At 41.0% G+C, this 18,299-nt stretch overlaps 1 protein-coding gene across 1 annotated transcript in view; it reads left to right on the top strand.

Moving 5' to 3' along the window:
- Positions 1-2,335: 2,335 nt before the first annotated feature.
- klf12b (Kruppel-like factor 12b) overlaps positions 2,336-18,299 on the top strand; it is a 40,095-nt gene continuing 24,131 nt past the window's right edge. The window contains exon 1 of the mRNA XM_053627736.1: positions 2,336-2,743. The gene's annotated coding sequence lies outside the window, so the exon portion shown is untranslated. The remainder of the gene's footprint in view (positions 2,744-18,299) is intronic.

The raw sequence follows: 18,299 nt of genomic DNA, 5'->3' as shown, positions 1-18,299 counted from the left end.
GTTATTTTGAGGGGACGGCAAATTGACACTGTTACACAAGCTGTACACTCACTACTTTACATTGTAGCAAAGTGTCATTTCTTCAGTGTTGTCACATGAAAAGATATAATCAAATATTTACAAAAACGTGAGGGGTGCACTCACTTTTGTGAGATACAGTACATACTGGATATATTTCTACATTTTTTTTTTTTTTTAAACACGTCTTCGATAAGACTTCTGCATAGGACTGTAGGTGTAGTGGACACAAGTGTAGATCAACCAGGTCAACCTTTGCAGAGTTGGAAAACTCGAGCTATGGAAAGCCCATCAGACATCCCAGCACCTACAGTAGCAGCAGGGTGTATAATGCAAGCTGTTGTGCCTGAAAGCATACAATTACTGAATGGAAGGAATATGGGTTGGACGCTCCTGAGTTCAAAAAGGAGGAACCACTGAGAGTAGTAGATAACAAAGCTAAGATCCTGTGGGACCTCCAGATCCAGGCAGATAAACAATTAATAATAAACCAACCGGACTTAGTAATAATAGATAAGGAGCAGAAACAGCAGTGGTGATAGATGTAGCAATCCAAAGTCATGATAACATCCAAGGAAAGGTCCACATGAAGCTGAAGAAATACCAGAAACTACCAGAAGAACTGGAGAGAATGCAGTGGGTTAAAACGAAGTTGTCCGACTGGTGATAAGGAGGACACTTGAGGCTGCGACCCCTATGCTGAAAGAACGGATTCAACAGATTCCTGGAATGACATCAGTCATACTCGGTACAGACGAGTGCAATATGAGAAACAACAACAAGAACAACAAAATAAAACCAGCACTGCACCACTCCCGTGTGCAAGGGAACAGATCATCCACCCAGATAGAAAAGCGGTTTGTTTCCTACACTGTCATTTCTCATCAAGGTTATTGAAAGACACAACAATTTATTATACCTAGCATCATGTTAACACTACAAGTGACTAATTCTCTACACAGTGTTGGCCTAGCTGAGCATGTATAATCTTATCACCCCAAACCAGCTGTTTCCCTTGTGTGTAGGTAAACGTTCGGCTGTGGACACTTGAGCCCACCTAATCGCTTTGGGTCCACTCTGCCACTTAGAAACAGCTTTAATCAGAGGTTGGTTGTTAGCTCAGGACCCCCTCCCTACCCATTTTCTCTCTTTCCCTGTCTCCCTATCTCTTCTCTCTCTCTCTCTCTCTCTCTCTTTGCCGGGGAGGCAGGAAGAGGCCAGGCTCTCTGGCAGACTCCCATACGCTCTCCCATTCCTCCCATCCGGCATGCCTGATTCCAGTTCAACCCTTTACAAGACATGCCAGGACCCTTTGTGGGCCAGTACAGGGCAGGCAGAGAGAGAAGAGCAGCCTCTTCGAGATGTCATTATTCCAGGGAAAATTGCTGCTCTTGCTAGCGGCTGCAGCTGGGTGATACACTGTAACAGGCAGAGGCATTGGGAACAATCAGAAAGAAAAGGGTACTTGAAAAAGCCATTTTTTAGGCATGAGGATAACAGTTGCCGTTTATTTATTAATTAATTTATTTATTTTGTAACTGGCTGTCCAATAACGAAACAACTATTTTGAATGTGAATCAGTACAAACGTATGGTTTTATTCTGTGAAATACTGGCAGTACCAGTGTTAGTTCATGGTATTCCTTGCTTCAGAACAGAATATCCCTAATGTTAAAATTATAACGAGTAAATATTAACAGATTTACTATATTAGACTTACACAAGAGGTTCAGGTGGATGTGGATGAAGCCAGTTTTTTTTTTGTACATGTTTGCACGTGCATCTGTTTCTCTCTGTGTGTGTGTGTGTGTGTGTGTGTGTGTGTGTGTGAGGTCTATCTAACAGTGATGCAAATTAGCTTGGCATCCTATACATTAATTAGGATTCCCAGAGGTAAAAGTGAATCTGATTATGACTGATGCATCTTCCAGCAACTCATCTAAAATAAATAAATAAATAAATAAAAATGACGGCTGTACCACACAGCACTTCATTGTTCGCCATTACCTGAATACAAACGACCGATTTTTTTGACATCAAGTGATTGATAGTTAGAGATGAGATAGATACTGCATGTCATTGGCAACTTTTAATATTTACACTTTTGCACAGAGCCTGAAATTCTCTTGACTGCTCATATGCAAATATTCCTTCAAACTTCTTTTTGTCATATGCTCTGACATTGCTTACAGTGCCGGTTCAGCTTACTTCCACTGTCAATAGGAAGAAAGACTCTCTCTCTCTCTCTCTCTCTCTCTCTCTCTCTCTCTCTGTGTCTCTGTCTCTCTGTCTCCCCTCCCCTGTAGGTGGGGCGGTACTCGACCGTGGCTCCATGGCTGTGGCTCTCTGCGCTGGGAGGGAGCAGAGCAGACATGTCGGAAACCTCCCACGAGGGGCCCCGTGTAATTCGATGCACGCTGTTAAAGCTTAGGGTATATTGTCTGCTCTTGCTTATGAAGCCTCCACCCACTGGCCCACCCTACATTTAGTGGATCATGTGACTGTGGTAAGTCATTTGCAAGTACAACAGTTCTCTGTGAGCCCCCATTCATTTCCTGAGAACTACCCAGAGCAGCTGAGAGGAGCAGAGCAGAGGGGAGGGAGTCTCAGAGAGCGAGCGAGGAGAGGAAGACAGAGTGAGAGAGAGAGAGAGAGAGAGAGAGAGAGAGAGAGAGAGCAGACTGTATAAGGAGAACAGTTTCTGCCGCTCTGCAGCTCCTGATCAGGTCTGTATATCTGTATTTATATATTGATGTACTCTCATTTTTCTGGAGCTCTCCATTCTGTTCTCTTCCATGTGGAGTGTTTTGTTGGCTTGTCAGTGGCTTAGTTCTGTGCATCTTGTTAAACTGTCATTACGCTGTCATGTCAAATGACAAGTCAGATCACCTCTTCATGCTTCTACACAGCAGTACATGAACATCCTGGGCAGGTGCTTACATCCTGGAGACATTATGGAATGAATATTACTATAGAAAGAAACATTGTAGATATGCATTTTTACTCACTTTTTAGTGAAGTATCGTGCAGCACCTCAGCAACAGTACTGTAGTTTTATTCGTACTCTTACGACAAATAATTGGGCTTCTGTTTTATTTTTTATTTTTTAAATAATTTGTATTTTTTATTTTTTATTTTGAAGAACTTGCTGTTGATTGCCAAGAGTGTTTTTCTACATTAAATGTTGACACACTTTTGTGCTCGTTCTCTTCATTTACTTAGAATGTTCCGGTTGTTGTAGTATGTCTGTGTATGTGCGTGTGTGTGTGTGTGTGTGTGTGTGTGTGTGTGTGTGGAAAGGGACAAGATACTACTATGACAGATTTGCTTGTTCACGAAGCGCGATGGCCAACGGGTTAAAGCTCGCGAGGCTTGCGTGGTGGTGGAAGGACACCAGGGGGGTGGGAGGTGTGTGTGTGTGTGTATGTGAGTGTGTGTGTGTATGTGGGGTGGAGGCTGACAGGCCGGGTGTTGCAAGGGTGGTGTCTTGGATGTCATCTGCTCCTCTGGCACTTGCAGGAGAACAGTCATTGGTATTGATGGCTGGCTGTCAGTGCGACTGTGGGCTGGCCTGTGGCTGTTCTTTTCAATTACAGCAAACCTGGCCAGGGCTGACAGCAAAGGCATTTGTACACAGGAAGTGGTGTTGGTCTGTAGAATAGCGCTGGGTGTCAGTGTGTACTGACCTGTGGGACTTTACCCTGTGTTATTGCTTGCCTGGAACTGTGAGGCAACTGGTCGCTTTAGCTGCCCCCCTGCTGCTTAAGGCTATTCAGCCAGAGAGATTACGTCCTATTTAACTTTCACTCTCTCTGTATTCAAACCCCACTCTGCTCTAAGACACTGTGTGTGTGTGTGTGTGTGTGTGTGTGTGTGTGTGTGTGAGAGAGAGAGCTATAATACTTGTTATAAAGTTATAATGAACTCTGTTGATATGATAGATACTATGATAATGAAATCATTTGTTTACTTTGTACACTGAAACCCAAGCTCAGATACTCTGATCTATGGTGTCCAGCCACACATCAGCTCTGATCCATACCAATCAGCATCTTCTTTCTTTCTTTCTTTCTTTCTTTCTTTCAAATGCATTGAAGTAAGAAATCCATTGCCCTTGTCTCTGTCAGGACCGCATTGAAGCACATTGTCCCTGGTTCCCAGATAGCAATTGACCAGGTATAGGGGTTCAATAGTAGCACACAATCATCATGGGAAAGTCTGCTTATCTTCTTGTCTCCAATGCTTTCCAGTTTACTCAGCTGCATTGCAGGATTCCATTAAAAGTCCAGTGTGGCCTCAACTGGGGGAGGATTGTTCAAAGTTAACCACCTCTGTGTTGCCCAGAGGTCTGTCAGGTTAGGCTGAGAAGGTGTAGATTATTGATGGGCGCTGCCTGAAGAAGGACACCTCACTAGAGAGGTCAGCTGGTAGAATCCATAGAAACTGCCCGTTGTAAACAGGCTCTCGGGCTGAGTTACGGTAAGAGAGCGCCAAACTAGACTTATCTGTGGATGACCCCTGACCACGAACTGTATTAATCCAACCTAAGTGACAAATATACAGCAGTAAGTACTGATGGAAAGCACACAGTGATTAAAGACATGTGTTTTATAATGTACAGTGAGAACAATAAGCCACTCAATCCAGTTTCTTTTAGGGAATGACGGATTCATTGACGGAGTGTATATTGGATTCACACAGCAACCTGAGTGATTGGTGTGGTGCACAAAAGGGCCAAAAAGAAACCTGTGCCATAAAAAAAACAACAACCCTAATCTCCCGCACTGGGTCATGTTATAGTCCATCACAAAAGAGATCATTTCATGTTAGCTATCAGTGTAAGTTACAGCGTGAGAGAAGCTGAGAATATTTTACTCACTATTGTCATGCATTCAAATGACTCAGGCACATACACACAGAAAACAAAAGAGAAATAATGATGTCACTGCTTCACTCTCAGGAAAATCCAATTTTATGGTACACATGTAATAAAATAATAATAATATGAAGCACCATATGATATGAAAATTCCACAAATTAGGTCTGCTTGCCAGGGCCAGTCAGTCGACCAAGCTTATTTAAATGCGGTGTAGGTCAAAGATTTAGTAATATTTTAAGGAAAAACTAACAATCACTCCAAAATTGAAGCTAGCAATTAGTGTGAGATAATTTGCATGTGCTACTCAGTGATTATTAACCTTCAGTCAGTGCTGTCCAAGGGCTTGGCGCATGATAGAGTGAAGCAGGACAAGTCGATGTCGGGGTATAGAAATGTCTCGTTTTCCTGCTTTCTCCTCATTTCGACATTTTTGCAAAGTTGACAAAATGTTCTCGTGTGTGATCTGTGGTGTGTTCAACCCTTGACCTGTTTGTCCAACACGAGTTTGTTTACTAAAGCTGTGGAGGAAAGTGGGCCCAGTTAAACTTTGACACATTTAGAGGAGTATTGTGGGGCTACACTGGATTTAGTGCAGTGTCGCACAGTACAAACTATTTACCTGTTGTAGAGACATATTCACAGCAACCCGAGGCTTTGGGCAACTTCAGAAATGGCATAATACCACATACCACTACATAATGATAAAGTCCATACTGCTATACAAAATACTCCATACGTCTATACAAAATACTCCATACGTCTATACAAAACACTCCATACTCCTATACAAAATACTCCATACGTCTATACAAAATACTCCATACGTCTATACAAAACACTCCATACTCCTATACAAAATACTCCATACTCCTATACAAAATACTCCATACGTCTATACAAAATACTCCATACATCTATACATAATACTCCATACTGCTATACAAAATACTCCATACGTCTATACAAAATACTCCATACTCCTATACAAAATACTCCATACTTCTATACAAAATACTCCATACTTCTATACAAAATACTCCATACTTCTATACAAAATACTCCATACGTCTATACAAAATACTCCATACTTCTATACAAAATACTCCATACGTCTATACAAAATACTCCATACTGCTATACAAAATACTCCATACTGCTATACAAAATACTCCATACGTCTATACAAAATACTCCATACTCCTATACAAAATACTCCATACTTCTATACAAAATACTCCATACTGCTATACAAAATACTCCATACGTCTATACAAAATACTCCATACTCCTATACAAAATACTCCATACGTCTATACAAAATACTCCATACTTCTATACAAAATACTCCATACGTCTATACAAAATACTCCATACTGCTATACAAAATACTCCATACGTCTATACAAAATACTCCATACTGCTATACAAAATACTCCATACTCCTATACAAAATACTCCATACTGCTATACAAAATACTCCATACTCCTATACAAAATACTCCATACTGCTATACAAAATACTCCATACTGCTATACAAAACACTCCATACTTCTATACAAAATACTCCATACGTCTATACAAAATACTCCATACGTCTATACAAAATACTCCATACTGCTATACAAAATACTCCATACTGCTATGCAAAATACTCCATACTTCTATACAAAATACTCCATACGTCTATACAAAATACTCCATACTTCTATACAAAATACTCCATACGTCTATACAAAATACTCCATACTGCTATACAAAATACTCCATACTGCTATACAAAATACTCCATACGTCTATACAAAATACTCCATACTCCTATACAAAATACTCCATACTTCTATACAAAATACTCCATACTGCTATACAAAATACTCCATACGTCTATACAAAATACTCCATACTCCTATACAAAATACTCCATACGTCTATACAAAATACTCCATACTTCTATACAAAATACTCCATACGTCTATACAAAATACTCCATACTGCTATACAAAATACTCCATACGTCTATACAAAATACTCCATACTGCTATACAAAATACTCCATACTCCTATACAAAATACTCCATACTGCTATACAAAACACTCCATACGTCTATACAAAACACTCCATACGTCTATACAAAATACTCCATACTTCTATACAAAATACTCCATACGTCTATACAAAATACTCCATACTCCTATACAAAATACTCCATACTGCTATACAAAATACTCCATACATCTATACAAAATACTCCATACTCCTATACAAAATACTCCATACTGCTATACAAAATACTCCATACTGCTATACAAAACACTCCATACGTCTATACAAAATACTCCATACGTCTATACAAAATACTCCATACTGCTATACAAAATACTCCATACTGCTATGCAAAATACTCCATACTTCTATACAAAATACTCCATACTCCTATACAAAATACTCCATACTGCTATACAAAATACTCCATACTGCTATGCAAAATACTCCATACTTCTATACAAAATACTCCATACTTCTATACAAAATACTCCATACTGCTATACAAAATACTCCATACGTCTATACAAAATACTCCATACGTCTATACAAAATACTCCATACGTCTATACAAAATACTCCATACTGCTATACAAAATACTCCATACTGCTATACAAAATACTCCATACTTCTATACAAAATACTCCATACTTCTATACAAAATACTCCATACGTCTATACAAAATACTCCATACGTCTATACAAAATACTCCATACGTCTATACAAAACACTCCATACGTCTATACAAAAGCAGGAAAAGTTAAGGATATGCTTCCCAATATGCTTCTATATGTTGTCAGATCATTCGAGGAAAATGATAGTGAGGAAAATGTGGACCAAAAATATAATAATAATAATAATAATAATAATGTAGGTACTATATGATTACAGGAGACTTAACCAACCACGTCGTATTCTCTGTGCCAAAACTGTGGTAACCTGGGACACTTACAAATCTGACTAATTTATGTGAGCAATGATTTTCCTAAAGTTTAATGCAACTATCATACTTCATACATTATATTACACACAATAAATAATCTCTGCTGTATAATCTTCCAGCATTGTTTTATTTCACATGTATATATAACTTGCTTGTTATCTCATTATGCTTTGGACAGTTTACTCTGTATTCCTAGTCTAATCATTTGTTTATTTATATGAAAACGCAAAGTATAATACTATATAATGTATACTGTATATATAACAGTGTAACACAAAATATACAGTATAATATACAGTATAACATATCCTTATATGTTATATATGTATATATATACCCATAATGCTGCATTAGCTGCTGTTGCTAACTTGTTAACTACTTTCCTACGTCATTAACCTGACTATACAAGTCCAGGGAGCGGTTCAATTTCACCCTGATAAGTTTGGCTTTCACTTGCTCTATGTTCAATGGATACAGATGTTGTACATTTCTGCTTATACACTGTACATAAATACAAATATGTGTGCACTGGCAATAATTTGGTTGAGTCAAACGTTTGGAAAATTGTGCTGTGGGATGTAGGGAAATGTAAATTTATGGTGGAACAGAAATGATTATAATCCATATTCGCCATTCAACCATTACTGAGTTGTATTAGTTCTAAGCTACTTTTGGAGGAAGTCTTTTTTTTGTGTCAGATGAAACGGACAATATTAAAATAGATATCTGAAACAATATTGTTAGTGTCTTCGGTTTTATTTTATTTTTTTTATAAGTTGTAGGAACAGCTGTTGTGTGCTATTGTTATAGTCACATCGCAGCTGTTAGGATATAGACTACTACACTCACCTTATGTGAGTCTGTGTGTGAGATTTAAATATATAAATATAATGTTGGGCGCACGGTGGTTTAGTGGTTAGCACGTTCTCCTCACACCTCCAGGGTGGGGGTTTTATTCCCACCGGGGCCCTGTGTGTGTGTGTGTGTGGAGTTTGCATGTTCTCCCCGTGCTGCGGGGGTTTCCTCCGGGTACTCCGGTTTCCTCCCCCAGTCCAAACACATGCATGGTAGGCTGATTAGCGTGTCCAAAGTGTCCGTAGTGTATGAATGGGTGTGTGAGTGTGTGTGTGATTGTGCCCTGCGATGGATTGGCACCCTGTCCAGGGTGTACCCCGCCTTGTGCCCCATGCTCCCTGGGATCGGCTCCAGGCTCCCCGTGACCCTGAAAAAGATCAAGCGGTATAGAAGATGGATGGATATATAATGTTTTATATATTTTTTAATATATATATATATATGTTTATATTTGATTACTTTCCAAAGGCTTCAAGATTAAAGCTAGGAAATGGTACGACGTTCACCTTACCTTGTAAGGAAAATGACTCTTTACATCTTTTAAACTCATATTCCTGTTTATATCCTGTGAATCCATGTTAGTTTGATAACACCTGTTAAAACGGTAGCTGCTTTCATTACTAATTAGTGCTTAGTAATTGAAATGTTGACTTGCCATCCGATTTCATCTGCATCAAAATAGCGCAGCACAATAGACGCCTTCATCTAGATCATTTGCATTCTAGCAGCTGGAGGAAATCCACGTGGAATAAGGATGATAGAGCCTGATGAAGATCGAGAGTAGTGAGTATAAGAGTGTACATGAAATGTAGTATGAATCTCTGTCGGTGACTGGAAGAGCAGAGGAGCTGCTCCACACGGCGTCTCTCCGCTGTAGTCTCTCAAGCGTCACCATGACAACGCACCCGCGGTCCTCGACTGTTGGTTGCTGAAACCTGAGAGGACTTATGGGGAAGTTAGTAATACAATGTTGTTTAGTCGTTGAATCGGTTGTGTGGTTTCAAACCCAAATTTTAATGTGTGTGGGTGAGTAGAAGCATCTGTGTAACTGCTATAGTCCCTCTCGTAACAGCACCGGTCGAAATGGTTAAGTCGATACACGTGGAATCAGTTCACTGAGGGGATGTATATTATCATTAAAAGGTTCTCACTTTTGAATCCCACACTGGCTTTTACTGTAATGGTGAATATTAGCTGAAATATGAGAATCTAAACTGTACTGAAAACAAGAGTCGGCCCATGTGAAGCATGAACATAAACACAGCTGCTTTTTGTATTAAGTGGTCTCTGAATGGGAAGAATTTCAGATCTAAAAATACTCCGCCAAGACTTCCTGTATTACTTAACATTTTAGTGGTATACTTTTCTTGTTTCGGTTGTCGCTTGGTCACGTACAGAGGGCGAGGAACATAATGTAAGCCTACAGTTTGAAATAGTGGAGGTGTTTACGTGTAGTAGCTGTAGGCTGTCAGGAGCTGTGTGAGAAATGTGACGCTGTGTTTATAGTGCTCGTGTTTACCGCATTGCTCAATCAGTTCGTTCAGTGCTCAATCAGTGTGTGTGTGTGTGTGTGTGTGGGCGGGTGTGTGGGTGGGTTTGGAGGAACGTATACACTGCTTATTGGACATTTTGCTCTGTATTTCTAGGAGAGATGGTGCAGGAGTTGCAGCGTATAAATATGGCCGTATCAGTAATCAGGATGTGGAAGTACATGTAGATTCTCCTGCACACGTTAAGGTGACAGGAGATGTGTGTGAATATTAGAGGGTGCTTGTGGTTGGAAGTGTGTGTGTGTGTGTGTCAGTGTTTGTGTACATGACTGTGTGTGTGTGTGTGTGTGTTTATTGGGGGAGGGCAGTGAGAGACCAGGACATAGTTAAAGCAGACTACAGACTACCCATTAAGATTGGGATACAGCCATCCATGAGGGACAGAAGATTGGTTATGGTACAGATGATAATGCACTCCACCACCTCCACCCTGAACTCCTTGTGATCCTCTGAGGCAACTGCACCACACACACACACACACACACACACACACACTACAACATCATATGCACAAGCTTTAAAAGTTTCCGAGTGTAATGCTACTTTTATTTTCACAGTGATACATCACAGTATGTGCTATCAGTTTTCTCTGATCTTGTACTGAAAGCTGCGGCAAGCACGATCGATTCCACTTCCAGCGACGTGTTATACGTGTTACATAAGTCCTAATAAAATGTGTTATTATTTTGCCTGAGATAAATGAGAGGAAATGTGCAAACGGCATAAACCACTCAGACCTCCGTGACCTATAATTACTCAGACTATCACAGCACTCTTTGCCTGATTAAACTAAGTTCATTTAATATCCGTGTTTGTGATACATAGGCACAATATACTAAATAAAACATACTGGTATATACTGTATAATCGCTTATAAAGCTTATTTTCTTTAGACCCTCGAATGACAGAACAATATTGATTCGCTTTCTAACTATGATGTGCATTTAAAAAAAAAAAAAACATGCAAGATAGCACAGCTGGAGAGTGTCACATTATTTTTGTTTCCTACATCTGTGCTCTGGGTTGTGTTTGCTTTGGATGAAAGCGTTACCTTTCTTTAGAAAAAGGCTCCCCTGCAGCCTACAGATGGTCCTGGCACTCAGATGGCTTCTGAAAAGTTAGTTTGACCACTCTTTGTGTGTGTGTGTGTGTGTGTGTGTGTGTTTGGCTGAAAGATTGAGACAGCTGTGTGTCTGTGTGTCTAGACCTTTAGGAACTGGGATTTGGTTCCTCCTAGTGAATCAAAAAGCAGGATTGTTGAATCCATTGGAGTTGATTGTGTGCTTAACTAATTAAGACAGTATTAAATCAGTACCTTTGTTGGAGCCCAGTAGTGGTCGCTCACTGGTTAAGGCGTTGATCTGCTGCTCAGGAGGTCATGAATTCAGACCCCAGCACCACCAAGCTACCACTGTTGGGCCCTTGAGCAAGGCCCTTAACCCTCAATTGCTCAAATGTATGAATGAGATAAATGTAAGTCTCTCTGGATAAGAGCGTCTGCTAAAAATACTGTTAATGTAATGATGTAAGGACATTAAACAACTATATTATTGTTGTCCAGAATGGTGTAAATAGGCATGGTGGCTTAGTGGTGAGCACGTTTGCCTCACACCTCCAGGGTTTGGGGGTTTGCGCGGAGTTTGCCTGTTTCCCCCATACTTCAGGGGTTTCCTCTGAGTACAGTACTCCGGTTTCCTCCCCCAGTCCGAAGACGTGCACTGTAGGCTGATCGGCATTTCTAAATTGTCCGTAGTGTGTGAATGGGTGTGTGTGATTGTGCCCTGCGATGGGTTGGCACCCTGTCCAGAGTATCCCCTACCTTGGCCCTGAGTACCTTATGGTAGACTTCAGGCTCCCCACAACTCCATGTAGGATAAGTGGTACAGAAAATGCATGGCTGGTTTAAATCTTAGTAAGCTAACACCACTATTCCTTGGAGACGAGCAAAGGCTGTTTTACACTTGACGGTGGGTGACGGTGCTGATAGGGAGACCTGTCAAATTTACAAGCTCATGTCAGTGACATGACTAATTACATTGGGCTGAGCTCATTAAAAGGGATTAATGACATGTGAACGAACGTGACATTATGAATCTGCCTAGTTAATCACGGCGACCTGTCAGCGGCTCAGGAAAACTCAGTGTTCGATAAGTCTGTGTTGAAGCTTGTCATTATAGTGCAAAGCAGAGCCCACTCCAGAGGATCACAGGCATGGCATGGACTAGCCTTCCTTTTAGAGAGAAAGACAGAGAGGTTCATTAGTGTGCTGTAGCGCATTACAGATCAGGCCGGCTCGTCCGTGTGTGCACTGAGGGCTTGAGGTCAGTACATACAGTAAAGAACAGCGGGTGCATGTCAGAGATTGAACAGTCTTTATTGATCCGGTCCAGTCCAGGCTCCACCTGCTCCACCACCACGCTCTGCTATCGGGGTTCTCCACAGTGATCAATCTTGTGGTATGTATTGCTACACACCTCTGAGAGCAGTTGAGGTTTTCGTGTCAGATCTATTTTGGAACAGCAGCCACTGATAACCTTGCGCTTAGACAAAGAGGAGTACAGAGGGGTCATGTGTTTCTGGTCACATCTACTATTTTAAGGTTATGAGTTGCATATACAGTAGAATCAGATCATTCATATTTCCTGAACCGATTGCTGCTGTATAGGTTATAGATAGTAACAATTATTGTGCGTGTGCGCACGTGTGTGTGTGTGTGTGTGTGTGTGTGTGTGTGTGTGTGTGTGTGTGTGTGTGTGTGTGTGTGTGTAACGTACAGCAGTGTGAGTTTGTAGAGGAGAGTGCAAGCAGAGGGCAGACTGCAGTGGCACTGCCAGATTTAGCAGAGGAACTGAGGATCAGGAAGGCTGACGTGTTTCTGAGAAATGGATAAATCTGGCAAGAAACGCCCACGTTTAGTTTTGTTTTGATTGTAACAAAGTTTCTTTGCACTTCTTTGCAAACTTTTAACTAAAAGCTGTTGGTTTAATGAGCTTGTTTAATGCCTCGAGCATGGTATAATAAATGTAAACATCAGCACCGAAACGCAATTCCACAGCACAGTTCCCAAATATTAGAGAATCATTAAAGCCGTGTTCTGCTGAATGCAAACTGGTTTTTTTTCTCTTTTTTTTTCTTTCTTTTCATCAAACCAAAGTTCAATAGCAGGTAAGCGTTAAGTGGATTTTGTCCTCTTTTCCACACACACACACACACACACACACAAAACCTCTCAGTCTTTCTACACTGACCAGTGTGTAAAAACATTATGTAATATAATATAGAACGCTAGTACTTATTACATAACATTTAGCAGCTGAATGAATCGTGCATTGAGTCATAAACAATCATAATTTGGTTCAATCATCAGTATACAACCTTTACTATTGCCCCAGAATTGGTGGGGTCACTTAGCCTGAGTACAGACCCTGTGTATGTGAGTCTACATGAACCTAGTGACCATTTCACCCCTACAGAATTACTGACACAGGATCTCCCCAAGCAGAAATAGCCAGAGCCCAAAGGCAATCCACTGGCCTACAGGCACTTCCGCCAGCCCCATAGAGAGCCCACTTAATGTTAACACCAGTATCAGCGTTCTATTAATGGGCTCCTGCTTCCTATCAGGTGTTTGGGGCTGTAAAAGATGCTGAGAAAAGTGATGTGCTGAACAGTACGGCTGCCGTTTTGCCATTTCTTCTTGGATAAAGGGTCTCGCTGTAGGGGTTATGAGCTTTAAGGCTTGCTCACTTTCTCCACTTATTGTGTTTATTGCTCAGGGTAAAAATAGCCTGTGTGTACCTAAACTACACTCCAATGTCTCTAAACTACACCCTTGCCAGGTTCCAGCACAAGCCTGTGAGGATAAAGCCATCACTTCCAGTACATTTACACAGTTCATCTGGATTTTCTAAGATTCCTCAGTATATCTCTCAGTAAGAGGACATTTGCCAAAGTTCTAGGATTAATGGACGCAACAAGATGAGAATACAATTTGTTGCGAGAAAGACATGATTTATGATTTTAGCCAAAAGAGAACGGCCAAAGGGGTCCTCTGAGGTAAAGTGCAGTTATGAGGACACACACACACACACACACACACACACACACAGAAAGAAAGAACTCTCACTGGGACTGAGGCAGCATATTCCTCTTGAGCTCAATTCAAAAATGTCCCAAAAGCATCCAAAGTTTTAGGAGTGACTTGCCTGCCAAGGAAAATGCTCCTTATGAAATGGAAAGTCTTATGTCATTCACCATGTGCCAGACAAGATTAACAGACGAAAAAGTGTCCACCAGAGTATAGAGCGGCTGGGGTTAGGGGCCCTGCGATGTTAGTGGATGAAGCGTGTGTGGAAAATAAATTACACAATGGCTACGGAAGTTCACTTTCAATTCAGCTTCAGTGAGAGTAGGAGCTAATACTCCTGCTAAGCTTTTACACAGTCATTCCACTCTCACTCCTCCAGTGACATGATCTGTTGGCATGTTCTGTTTGAATGGACAGCACTGAAGTGATCTGCGCGAGAGAGAGGAGTGGAAGGCTTACTGCCACATATGTGGGTGGTGCTGGCAGCGGGGACTAGCTCTTTAAAAATGAACAAAAAAACCCCAACAGAATTAACCTGGCAAATTGCCACGTAATGAACTGGCTATTCCCCTTCCTCACTAAAAGCATGACAAGTTCCTGTGAGAAACACAAGGGTGAACAGAACGGAACAACTCCTTTTGGTGCTCTGCTGAGGTTCTTGTCAGGCTGACTGGATATCTTGGGGGTGTTTGGAGGGGCTTTGGAGAGGGAAGTGGCTTTTGAACTGATCTTTGTCTCAGACACGGTGCAGAGCAAGCTGGAGGAAGCCCTCTTCTCCTGTTCTGTGTGAACGCTCAGCAGCACATATGAGCTTTGATGTTAATACTGAGAAGATCACTATCTGAAAAAGGCCCAGAAAGAGGTGGGAGACCAACTGAAATGAATCCACAGACAAGACAAGGAGAAGAAGCTCTGAGCAGGGGTGTTAGCTGGACTGGTGATCATCCAGGGTTGAGCTCAGATTCTTCTCCATCAAAATCTTTTAAAAATCTAAATAGACATGCATTTTTTTTTCTTGCATGTGAGGGCTAATTGCCTTAAAAATGTGAAAATTGGACAAAAAAGTTTGATTTGGTCATAAAACTTGCCTCAGGTGTTATCACTGTTTGCAGGACTCAGACCAATAAAACATCAAACTTTTTGGCTATCTAACACAAGACTACGCTAGTTCGGTGTCGCTAGCTAAGCGGAGGCACAGTTAAGCTATCACTGTGTGGGTTTGGCTGCTACAGAGCCGTGCAAAGTACATTCGCTGTCCTTCTGCTCCGCTCAGATCACGCTCGCGTATCTTGGAACTCATCTAGACGTTTACACGCCTTGTTTTCCTGCTCAGTATGACAGGATGTCAGTGTTTCAGTTTCAACCCCTTTACTGCTTTAAAAATAAATAAATAATAAAAATCGCCGTATATCGATTTTCCTCCTCACACTGACTGTGTGAGCTAGCGTTTGGCAAAACGGAGACCTTTCAGCCAATAAGACGCGAGTATTTCCACGTGTTTTCCTGTAAACCCTGTCTGATTGGTCTCGCCTCCGTTCACTGAAGATATAAAATTAATATAAAACGCCGCCGTCTTCTTTTACTGACGTTCAGTTACGTAGTGACGAACCGCTCCAGGTGGAGAGCGTAATGCCCAGGACGGGTTGCGCCCCCGGCTCTGAGCTCTGAGTGATAAAATAAGATATATTGCACTCTTACAGTATAAGTGTTCCTTGAAGTTTATTTACAGTGGAGCAGTAGCAGTTAATTGCTCCTGTCTTGAACATGCTTATGTAATTTTATTTCATTTTATTCTTTGCTCTGGTTGAGGAACCTACACACACACACACACACACACACACACACACTCACACACCAATCCTTTGTTTGCCCCTTGGCTTTGTGGCAGCAGGGTCGGCCTTTGTGGCCCAGATGCCCACTCAGAGCACTCAAAAGCCTTGGCAGAACCAATCTGTTAGGTCTCTACTAAACTCCCACTGGAAAAATCTAACTCTTCAATACGAAACACCTCCATATATTTGACCTTACACATCATCCTGCTGTTTCACCTTTCACCTTTCACTCTTTCATCTTTACTTTTTTCATATTAGCTCTGACTAATATTCACAGCCTTGGTATAATGCCACCTTGCACATCCAAATTCTAAAGAACAGCAAGACCGTGCACGCACCATGCACCCATTCTCACGTCACTCATATCAGTGTTTTGAGAAAAACTACCAGATTTAAAAAAATGCAGCGAGCCCCTGGCTGTAGAGAGCTGAATGCTCAGTACTCTTTCAAATGATTATGTAGTGGGGTCACCACTGGATCTAGGAAGGTCACGCTTTTGCATCCCGCGCTGCCACGTCGTATTGATCCGCCTGTCATTTCCTGAGCTCCGGTCTACACTGATTCCTGTCCATGCAATGCAGCGGCCTCCATCAGCACCCATCCTCAGAACAGTGCTGGAGCTGTGATCGGTCACGGGAATGCAGTCATCCTCTCCTCCCTCCCTTCTCTCTCTTTCCCTTATGACCAAAATGACTCTTGGGTGATCACTTTTCCAAACTGGCCATTTCTAATTGAATTGCCTTCTTTCTATTCATGAGCCTCTTGGGGGCTTGTTCTGGTGGTGCACGGCAACAAGACACTGAACACTCGTCCTCCGTTCACACTTGTGCTCACACCTGGGATCACCATTTCATTTCACAGCCGTAGTGAAATGGAAAGATGATCTTAAGCTTTTCTCGATAACAAACACGGGCATATGTACAGGCTCACACAGTATCGAGGCTTGTCCTGCCAATAGCTACATTCTTATGTTTTTCACCGTAGCACTGTGGATGTACAAGTGCGGGGTTTAATGACTTGTTTTTGTTGCTCTTGTGGCAAAGTTGGAACAAAGAGAGCTGCTTCGTTCAAACGGCATTCTTAACGAGAGGTAAAAATTTATTCGAGCATTAAACCTAATTTATTATTTCATTACTACTAATTTATTAATTCATTGTATTTTTTGTGTGTGTGCTTTTGTATTCTAGCTAGGGTTAGGGTTAGGAAAATCCCTCCACCCCTCCCCCAGCATACAGAATATACAAAATCATACAACAACCAATCATTATCACATTATCAAGAGGTTAACCACGCTGCTGCGATAGCTAATCAGATCAGCTTATGAACCCATACCACCTTACGTAAGAGCGTATTTTCCCCCATTGGCAAGGTTTCTACTGCAAGCATTATAAAATACAAGATTTAGTCATTATCTTGCGGTGTGCTCCTGCTACTAGAGCAGTATATGAACTATATTTAATAGTTTAATAATAAAAAAAAAGATAAATGCCAAACTCGAGCTGTATGTTTTTAGCAATGGCATTAAATGCTCATGGGTCACTACACAAACTAATAATGTCTGATCGCTTTACAATCCAACTCACGTTGTTTAAAATGCCGCGCTTGAAGTCAAGGAAACGCCGCTTTATCCCTGATTCTGTACTAAGTGGGGAATCACTGCAGCACATAGTAAATCCAGCACATTCATTTACAGCCATTCATTTTTTTGCATGTATTTGTTGATTTAAAAATGTTATATATATATATATATATATATATATATATATATATATATATATATATATATATATATATATATATATATATATAATTTAATAATTGTTTTGTGTGTTGGCTAATTATGATAATTTCCTATAGTTGTCTCCTTCTTTTGAAGTTTTAATCAATTGGACTCCAGGCAGACGGAAAAAAAAAAAAAGCTAATAGTTAACATCACAGTGCTCCACTCAGTTATGTTAATAATGCATTTAAATGACTTCCTGTGAAACAACCGACTGCTTGTTCTCCTTATTGATTTCCCATTGGAGATGTCTTGTGGGGTGTTTATGTGGTTAGCTCAGCCAGAGGTTTCCCCATTTGTCTTCTGTTCCAT

The sequence above is a fragment of the Ictalurus furcatus genome, chromosome 6 (genome assembly GCF_023375685.1).
Source record: "Ictalurus furcatus strain D&B chromosome 6, Billie_1.0, whole genome shotgun sequence".
Classification (NCBI taxonomy): Eukaryota; Metazoa; Chordata; class Actinopteri; order Siluriformes; family Ictaluridae; genus Ictalurus; species Ictalurus furcatus.
This window is presented reverse-complemented; position numbering and strand designations above follow the sequence as displayed.